This window comes from Macadamia integrifolia, unplaced genomic scaffold (genome assembly GCF_013358625.1).
Source record: "Macadamia integrifolia cultivar HAES 741 unplaced genomic scaffold, SCU_Mint_v3 scaffold420, whole genome shotgun sequence".
NCBI lineage: Eukaryota > Viridiplantae > Streptophyta > Magnoliopsida > Proteales > Proteaceae > Macadamia > Macadamia integrifolia.
This window is the reverse complement of record NW_024870234.1, coordinates 163,241-173,005: the sequence shown is the minus strand read 5'-3', so window position 1 is coordinate 173,005 and position 9,765 is coordinate 163,241. Positions and strand designations below refer to the sequence as shown.

Below are 9,765 nucleotides of genomic sequence, written 5' to 3'. Positions count from 1 at the left end.
TTCCTCTTTTTCCCTTCACGGGTCCATGAGGTAATTTGGGGTCCTCCTATAAATAGGGGTCACCCTCTTCCGAGTTTTTTATTCCAAATTTTGTCATTTTTCTCCACATATGACGTGGTGCTCTCTTCTCTCTCCTCCCGCTCTTTCAAGTTTCTCAAAAGTTTCTGATGGGGCCATGCAAGCACACAAGTGGTGGGAGAGTCGTCGGCAGGTTGGCTGACGTCATCTAAGAGTGACGCTGTCACATGGTATCTGGGGTCAACACTTAAGGGGATCAGGTACCACATCTGCAACTTTGCTTGGGGGGAGTGGGTAAGCAATTTATTTTTTATTATTTCTTATTTTTTCTTTGTTTATTTCATGCATGTATACTCTTAGAATATTTCACATGTAGATGCCAATGACATGTTTGCTTATGATATGCCGTATTTTTGCCATATTTATCAATGTATGCTTGAGATTCTCATGCAAGCCCATGCATGTATGCCCATGTATGCTTATTCTATGTCAATTCATGTTTGGGCTATGCCATTCTTAGATCATATGAATGCATGTTATGCTCATGTATGCTTCATGTTATGCTTATTTATGAATGCCTAATCTATATGTTCATGTTAGTGCAATAAATTCATGTATGCTAATGCATGCGTGCCTGCATATGTCTCTTGACCCATCTACTTCCCGATGCTTATGCTGCAACACTTACCCGTTATGATAGGGTCAACCCGAGCCCATATACCAGAAGTATGGTTACCCAAACAATGTGGGATCTTGGGTTAACCATTTTGCAGCGGACCATCCGTAATATGCCATTCTGACCATGCCTTCACCCCTGTGTCCTTGGCTAAGCAATGGTGGCTGAGCACCCATACTTTCCATCTCCCTGTGGGTGAAATAATGTTCACCCCTCTTAGCTTCTATGCTTTGACTGGTCTTCCCTTTGGTGGCGAGCCCATCACCTTGTCCACCTCTTTTGATAGAGCCACTGTCTTCAAACTCACGAGCATTGACTTTGATAAGCCCACCATTCTTCTTTCTGCCAATCGTCACTCATAATTTTTGGACTAAAAAGAATGTGACTACATCTTCCTCTCGATCGAAGAAGAATCAATTTCTCCGCAGCATCTATCTCTATTGGGCTAGCCGGTGCTTGTTCAGTAACCCTTCAGACAGGGTGGATCTCCAACTTGCCTACTACTTCAGTGATCTCCAAAACATCCAGAGATTTGATTGGGGTGGCGCTGCCTATACCTATTTCTTGAGGATGATGGACCATCTAGCCCTGGGTGACCCGAGCTTGTAGGGGGCCTCCTACATTCTTCAGGTGAGAGCCATTGGTTTGGCATGCTTTTCATTATTTGCTTTATCTTACTCCTGAGTTTGACTAATGTTTTCCCCTCATAGCCCTTGGCATATGAGAATCTTTACTTTCTTTCTCCTCCTCTGGTGGATGTAGACAGCAACGCCTTTCCTCTTACCTGGAAATGGGGTGCAGGTGGGACTATCCACGGCCCTTTTCCTATTGCCACCTCAGGGAGTATATCCTTAACTGAATCATTGATGTACTTGCTTCTTTTTCTCCTTTTTTGTGCATTGCATTTCTTATGTTCTTTCCAGTACTGCCTCCTCATTTTTTCAGGTGAACTGGACTACCCTTTAGTCAGTGACCTTCCCTTCTGTAGCCCATCGGGACTAGGCTAGGCTGCTCACTAGTCTCCATGTCCTATTCCGAGGTCCTAGTGGTTCAGCCTAGTGTCTTGGGGAGAGAGTTGCCAAGCAATGGTTCACTAGGATGGTCCGCTATTTCCTCGTCACCCTCCTACGTCTATGCATAACCATGACATATGCTTCCTGAAGAAGAGTTCCAAGCGGCTTTGGTTGATGTGACCGCAGATCATTTTACAGAGCCGACTCGGGATTATCAGGAGTTCCTCCAGGGATCCTAAACTTCCTCCCTCTTATTTTGGTTATTTGATAAATAGCTAATATGATTTGCTTTTTCCAGTATAAGAGGCCAATCATCTTCCCTGGCCAAAACGTCCCTAGGTCGGTGGGTGCTTCTACAGAGGGCTCCTCCACATGAGTGCCGGGTTGGTTCACTACATGGCCGAGCAATCTTCCTCTATCCCAGGTTTTCTCGGGTGGACGTACCATAATGTGTGGGATCCTTCTATCCAGGTTATGTTGCCGAGGGTGCCAGTGGCTAGCAAGCAATGGGCCTCCCATCCCATTTGACTGTGTAAGTCCTTTTCCTTTGTCATCATGTTTCTTTCTTTCCGTACTTGTGCATGTCCCATATATTTTCCTGTTACAGGTCTCTCCTTCTGAGTATGTTGAGTGCCGCTCAATGATCCAGAGCCTTCACCCTTGTCTGTATCGCCATACTGAGTAGATCCGGGACCAGGTACCTTCTCACATTTCATCCTTCCTGAAAATGGATTCTTTCTAACGTTGTCTTGTTACAAGGACATGTACATTTTTTATATCAAGGCGTGGAAGCACCATTTCGATCATAGATTTGGTGGTAGAGGTCCCGATGCCGGTTACGGAGGTGGGATGCCTGATCCTGAGTATGAAGGTGTTTGCCCAAGTTATAGAGGTGGATGGTCTGGCCTCGTATTTGGAGGTGGAGAGCCTGCCTTCGGAGCTAGTAGATTTTACTTTGAGAGCAGGGAACTGACGAGGATCCCTCCTTTTCTAAGGAGGAGCTTTAGCTTTACACGAAGGAGTATGTATAGGATGCACAGGGTGGCTAGGATGGACATAATGGGCAGCCATTGGACCTACCCATAAATCTACATACAGACTTAAATTTCATTTGAACTTTTCTTCTCTTTTTTGGTTTTTATCTCTTTTTGTTGTTGAAACATGCAAAATGATGTTATTTAATTAGATTACACTTTTATTGCCATATTATCTTTGTGTATAGTGCACGACTTTGCCCTTTGATTCCATATGGTTGTGTGTGAACTGAGGTAAGAGTGAACCAAATTAATGCAACCTTTGTTCAATATAAAATTTTCCAATACAAATCATGAGGTCATTCCCTCTTACATTTTCCAAACCCTAACAAGAAAATCAACAATGTGCACCGTCAACTCCTGTGGTGGGTAGAAATTTTTTATCTCAGGCTCTCCTTAGGAAAGCTGATATTGCCACACAATGTATGAGGGGAGATAAAATGAAGTGTGACTTAGGCTCATTATTCTAATGTAGTTACAACCAGGGTCTTCATCAAATAGTTGGCCCGTGGCCACCAACAACAATCCCAGTTCACTGTTTCCTGAGTCCCTTGTAGGTACTTTGCCCAACCAGTTATGTCTTCAAATCCTGGTATCTCCCATTTATCTTGGTAATGTTTCACCCTCAACTGATCACTTCCCAAAGGCTTTAATAGCAGTAACCGCTCCATCAACCAAAGTTGGAATATAGCTGGACATCATGAGTAATAATTTGTCCCAAACTTGCCTTTGTAGCTCATCTCGTCAAATCTCCGGAACAATTTTGCCAAGATGGGGGGGGGGTAAATCACACCCTTCCTTCAGCTATTTCACAACTTCAATAATGGCAGGACGTGCTACTTGCCTCGGTGTGCACAGGATGTACCGCACTATCATGCAAAAAAGATCGGCATTGACCCAATACCTACGATGAACTTCGTCTTGTGATAGGGTCATGGAGAATGCCCTTAATACCTTCAGAATGTCAACCTTTCCATAACTCACAAACTGTACCATTTCTTTCCTATTCCATCCAAGGAAATCCTAGATCTCCTTTAAGTAAACTGACTTCAGTGAGGGGCAGAACAACCTTCCCATGGGAGGGGAAAGTAAGCAAGCTCTGAACTCTTCTATAGTCGGGCACATTTCTACTGTTCTAAATCTTAACACATGGAGCTTTGCATCCCAGTATTGGGATACCTGCCGTAGCAACCCATGGTGTAACTTTATGCATCCAATTCTTCTCAGTACCTACATATTTAGAGACTGTAGTAAATCTGGTTCTTCGCTGCCTCTTCAATGTCCACTTCCATAATGTTTCATCCCAAGAGCCCATGTAGATTTTTCGTACAATTGTCCCAATTGGTTAGAAACAAATTTTAGTGATACTCGCACATCCAAGGTTCAACAAGACTCCTATCACCTTTAATCATTGTACCAAGACTATCTTATTAAGGGTGGGAAATGAACTGGCCCTGACAACTAATGCCGACTGGCAATTCTTGACAAGGTTGGAATCAAGAAAGGATCAAAAGGATCACAGGTGGAAAAAAGTGACCTGATGATCGAATGCCAAATGGCAATTCTTAGGGAACTGAAACAAAGATGATCTTATAGGTACTCTTAGTCGTTAATTCAGGAATCTTCTGCCTCTCTCTCTCTCTCTCTCTCTCTCTCTCTCTCTCTCTCTCTCTCTCTCTCTCTCTCTCTCTCTCTCTCTCTCTCTCTCTCTCTCTTTAAGGTTATTTAGACCGCACTCGCATTCATCGAGTTGCCTATTACCTTGTGAGGAATCAGGTTAGCGTAATTCGGGTGCCTCACCCTAAACATAATGTTTATTGAGTTGATCCATATTGACTAATCTCAGTACTTCTTCTCCATCAAGATCCATGAGTCTTACGACTTTCACTTTCCTCTTGGGTCATAAATAGGAGCCCTCTATTCTCAGAGAACCAGCTCTCCTTCCCTTATATGGCGAGGCTTCACATGCTTGTTGAAGGCCCTAGCCGTCCTTTGCTGATACTTCTTCAAGTTGTCCAACTCTTTCATCCTCTTCTCATCTAGGAAATTGAGCTTATTTTGCTTGGATTTTACCCATTCTCTTTCAGGTAACTAACTATCAATGAGTACCTTGAGTGATGGCACCTAGATTTCTATGGGTAGTATTGCCACTATTCCATACTCGAAGGAGAAAGGGGTTTCCACTGTGGAGGATCTTATGGAAGTCCAGTATGCCCAAGGAGTATGTCAACTAGTTGGCCTAATCCTTGTGGATCTCTGCCATTTTCGGAATAATCACCTTTATGTTCTTGTTGGCCACCTCCACTACCTCATTAGTCTGTGGTCGGTAAGTGGTGTACCTCTGCCTCCCGATATCAAATTTTGCTCAAATTTTGTCAGCCTTGCCTAAAAAATGAGTTCCTTGATCCGATATCAACTCTTATGGGACTCTATACTGGCAGATGATATTTTCTTGGATGAACTTTGCCACTTTGGTGGCTATGAGCACTGAATATGACTGTGCTTCTACCCATTTGGTGAAGTAGTCTATTGCTACCAAAATAAAATCATGTCCATTAGATGCCCTGGGATGGATCTTCCTTATGATGTTGATGCCCCAAGTGAAAAATGGCCAAGGAGAACTGAGCGAGTACAATTCTATTGGTGGAATGTGTATGATGTTGGCAAAGATCTAACATTTGTGACATTTCTTGATGAAATCCACACAATCCTCTTCCATTGTATCCCAATAATACCTAGTCATAAAATCTTCTTCGCTAGCATTCTTGAATTCATATGAGGCCCACAAAGGCCTTGATGAAATTCTTCCATGATGGTTCTTGCATGTTCTTCATCTACACATAGCAATTGTATCCCATAATATGGCCTTTTACATAGCAACTCTTCTTGCAGGATAAACTGGGTAGCATATTTCCTCAAGAGCTTCTATTCCCTTTCTGTGGCTTCAGCTGGATACTTTCTTCCCCCGATATAATCAATTATATGGGTGAACCATGACCTCCCATCCACTGTAAGAGCATTCACAGCATCATGGTATATGGGCTTATCTGTTCCTTATACCATAAATGGTCAGACCCTTGCCATGGGATTACATTCCACCATGGATGCTAATGTGGTGAGGGCATCCGCAAATCGGTTATTATTCCTTTGAAAGTATTCAAAAGAGATTTTCTCAAAGTGCTTAATCACCTCTTCTAAATGCCCTTGATATGGCTTCAGCTTTTCATCTCTGGTCTTCCACTTTCCTTGAGTTTGGCAAATAACAATGGTCGAGTTGCCATATACTTTGATTCTTTTCACCCAATTGGCCAATGCTATTTCTAGTCCTAATGCACATGCTTCATACTCAGTAATGTTATTAGTGCAAGGGAAGTCGAGAAGGAAGGATGAGGGAGTCACCAGAAGTATCCCCGCACTGCATCCTTTTTAATTTGATGCCCCATCGAGGTACAACAGCCATTCACTAGTGGCTTCTCCTTCAGCCATGGCTATTTCCTCATCCGGAAAAGTATTGTCCAATATTCTTTCGTCTTCTGTAGGGTGAGCAGCTAGATGATCTGCTACTGTATGCCCCTTGATGGACTTTTGAGTGATGCAAATGATGTCAAACTCATACAACAACAATAGCCATAGAGCTGTCCTTTCCGTCAATGCCAACTTCTCAAAGAGATATTTAATTGGATCCATTCTTGAGATTAGCCGAATTAGATATGGCACCAGATAATGCCTCAATCTTCTTGTTGCCCAAACCAATGTAGTACAGGTCTTTTCCTAAGGTGTGTACCGTGTTTCATATTCTAGAAACTTCTTGCTCAAATAATAGATAGATTGCTCCGCTCTGTTTTCCTTATCCTTCTGAGCCAACAATGATCCCATGGAATTCTCTCAAATTGATAAGTATAATAATAGTGGTTCTCCAACAATGGGTGGTACCAACACTGGTGGGTTTATCAAGTACTCCCTTATTTTGTCAAATTCCTACTGGCATCGATCATTCCAGTCTTTAGGCTGGTCTTTTTTCAGTAGTTTGAAGATCCGCTCACAAATAGTAGTCAGCTGAGATATGAACCGTCTAATTTACTAGATGCGAACAAGCAATCCTCGTATTTCCTTTTCTGTCTGAGGTGTGGGCATTTCTTGTATCTCCTTGATTTTAACAGGGTCAACCTCAATGCCTCTTCCACTTACGAAGAATCCTTGTAGTGTTTCAGTCGTTGCGCCAAATACACACTTCTAGCGGTTCAGCATCAGCTGATACTTCTTTATCATCTTAAAGAATTTTCTCAAGGCAGAGACATGTCCTTGGCGATCCATAGACTTCACTAACATGTCATCAACATAGACCTCCACTTCTTTGTGCATCATGTCGTGGAGGATGACAGTGGCTACTTTTTGATAGGTTGCCCCAGCATTCTTCAACCCAAATGGCATCACCTTATAACAATATGTTCTCCATGGGTTGGTGAAAGTCGTTTTCTCCTTGTCTTCATATTGCTTGTTTATCTAATTGTACCCTGAGAAACCATCCATAAAAGATAACAAAGGCATGTTTTTCCATTTTATCAACAAGCACATTACTATGCAATAGCGAGAAATCGTCTTCCGGGTAGATCTCAAAAATCCACATACATCCGTACCTTCCCATCTTTCTTGGGGACTAGAACAACATTAGCCAACTATTAGGGGTATTCTACAACTTGTAGGAAACCTGCATTCTGCTACTTCATCACTTCCTCTTTGATTTTCTCACTCCATTCAGGTCGCATTCTTCTAGGCTTCTGCTTGACAACTTTTTGCTAGGGTATGTCAGCAAGCGATGTTGCATAATACATGGATTAATCTCAGGCATGTCTTCATAGGACCAAGTGAAAACTTCCATTAATTTTTGGAGGAGACTTACCATTTGTGTTGCTTCTTCATCCTTTAGGGTGGCACTAATTTTAACCTCTCGGGGGCACTGGTCCGTTCCCAAATTAATGACCCGAGTATCCTCATGGATGGATTGGACTTTTTTAGGCTTGCACTATTTTATTAAATTTTTATATTCATTAAGATCATCATAAGAAAATAGAGGCAAATCATACTCAAAATCAGGAATTTCATTAATATTCAAGAGGAGTGACAGAGTAAACTTGATTTTATTATTCATAGGAACAGAAATGACATCAAAGGACTCAATGATGGAATCAAAGATAGATTCGATGCTTTCTTTAGTGATATTTGGACCGGTAGACTCTTGGGTGATAGTGAACTTAAAGTTGTCTCAGGCACTGGTCCAATTCAGTAGTGGCCCATTGGCTTTGTGAATCAACAGGTGCGGTAGCGGACCCTCTTCTTCTTTTGTAGCAACTTCTACTTTCTCGACCTCTTGAAGTTTTTCAGCCACCAAAATGATCTGGCGAATCTCAGGGTATCTTATGCCAAAATTCGCAACAGATGACTTGATTAAGGCCACTCAGGCCATTGCTGATGAATCACAGCTTCTCTAAGCCGCTTCTTGAAATCATCCCTGCCCTTTGGTCACACTTCAGCCCATTGTCTCTAATTGTTCCGTTACAATTGGTTCTGGCAGAATGCACTCAAACCCTCAATCTTCTAGCTCTTCTTTCTCGGCATAAATGTTTTCCCTACGGAATGGTCCAAGCTTCAGTTCATGCAACTCTTTTGCATGCATCTCTTGAAAGAATGAGAAGATATATCTCTTCATGTCTGCTGGCAGTTTTAAGTACCAAACCAGCTTCACTTTCTTTTCCCATTCTCTCTTCAAGAGGATCCAAGGATTGATCGGCTTCCTAAATTGGATCAATATGGTAGGATCAAGAGAAATCTTCATCTTCAATCATCAAGATGCCTAATATGTCAATGATATCATCATCTTCCTTTGCAAATTAAGCTGATCTAACTCATAATGCACCCAATCAAACTCATCTTGGAATAATATTTCAAATCTTGGTTGAATAGAGGCCACTACTTCATCAAACCAAGGCTTTGCATTTCCTTAGAACAGAAAATCCTCTCCTTCCTTCAGAAAGTATCCACTGAGGGTAGGGTAATATGCTGCCATTGGTTTCTTCTTGTATGCTTCTTGCTCAAATCTTTAATATCCCAGTCCTTCCTTTCCTTTGGCTTCAACCAAAATGGGGAACTTAGACACACCTTAGTGATATTTGCCTAGCCCCATCCCCGAGATGTACTACATGTTCTTCATCATCCAACCCACTGATGGACTTTAGGTGGTCTCATAATCCACTAGGTCATCATCAGTTGTTCCTTTGGTGAGGAAAGCACATGTACCGTTTCCTGTCCCCCCCCCTTGTCAATATTGGCTAGGATATTGACCAATTCAAGATCTCCTAACACGGTTACCACCTTTCCTTCATGCAAAAACTTCACTTTCTTATGCAAACTGGAAGATACCGCCTTGGCTTGGTGCAACACGGCCTTCCTAGGAGCATATTAAAGGAAGCTAAGATATTTATCACCTAAAAATCCACATCAAAATTCATTGGGGCAATTACCATAGTAGTTGTGAGAACTCCCAGAATTTACCTTTCCGTGTTGTCATAAGCCTACACAGTTTGGTTTGACGATCTCATCTTCTCCATATTCAAACAAATACTTGAGGCTGACCTTAATGGAAAAACATTCAAGGCAGAGACCCGTTATCAATTAAGACTTGCAGCACAACCTTTTCGTGACACTCAACAGTTATATGCAAAGCTCGGTTGTGTTTAACCCCATAGTTAGGTAGCTCGGATTCAAAGAACATCAATGATTGTACTACATAGGTTGTCCCTACTATTTGTGAGAGCTACTTTGGGTCAATTTCAATAGCCACTTGTACGTTTGTAAGGGACTTGAGCATGGTTTCTCTACATTAAGGGTAGGCCATCAACAAGCTCCATATAGAAATGTTAGCTTGCACCTTCTTGAGGCTGCGTCAGGATTGGATTCTCCGATTCTATACTGAAACGCTTCTCCATTGCCCCCATTTACTTTGGGTTGCTCCACTGCCAATGATTTG

General features: G+C 42.2%; 1 long non-coding RNA gene across 1 annotated transcript; it reads left to right on the top strand.

Annotated features, from left to right (window-relative positions):
• The first annotated feature begins 1,954 nt into the window (after positions 1 to 1,954).
• LOC122068538 lies at positions 1,955 to 2,887 on the top strand. The gene is made up of 3 exons (XR_006137156.1): positions 1,955 to 2,239; positions 2,315 to 2,404; positions 2,491 to 2,887. It is a non-coding gene; the product is annotated as an uncharacterized LOC122068538 (long non-coding RNA).
• Positions 2,888 to 9,765: the final 6,878 nt, after the last annotated feature.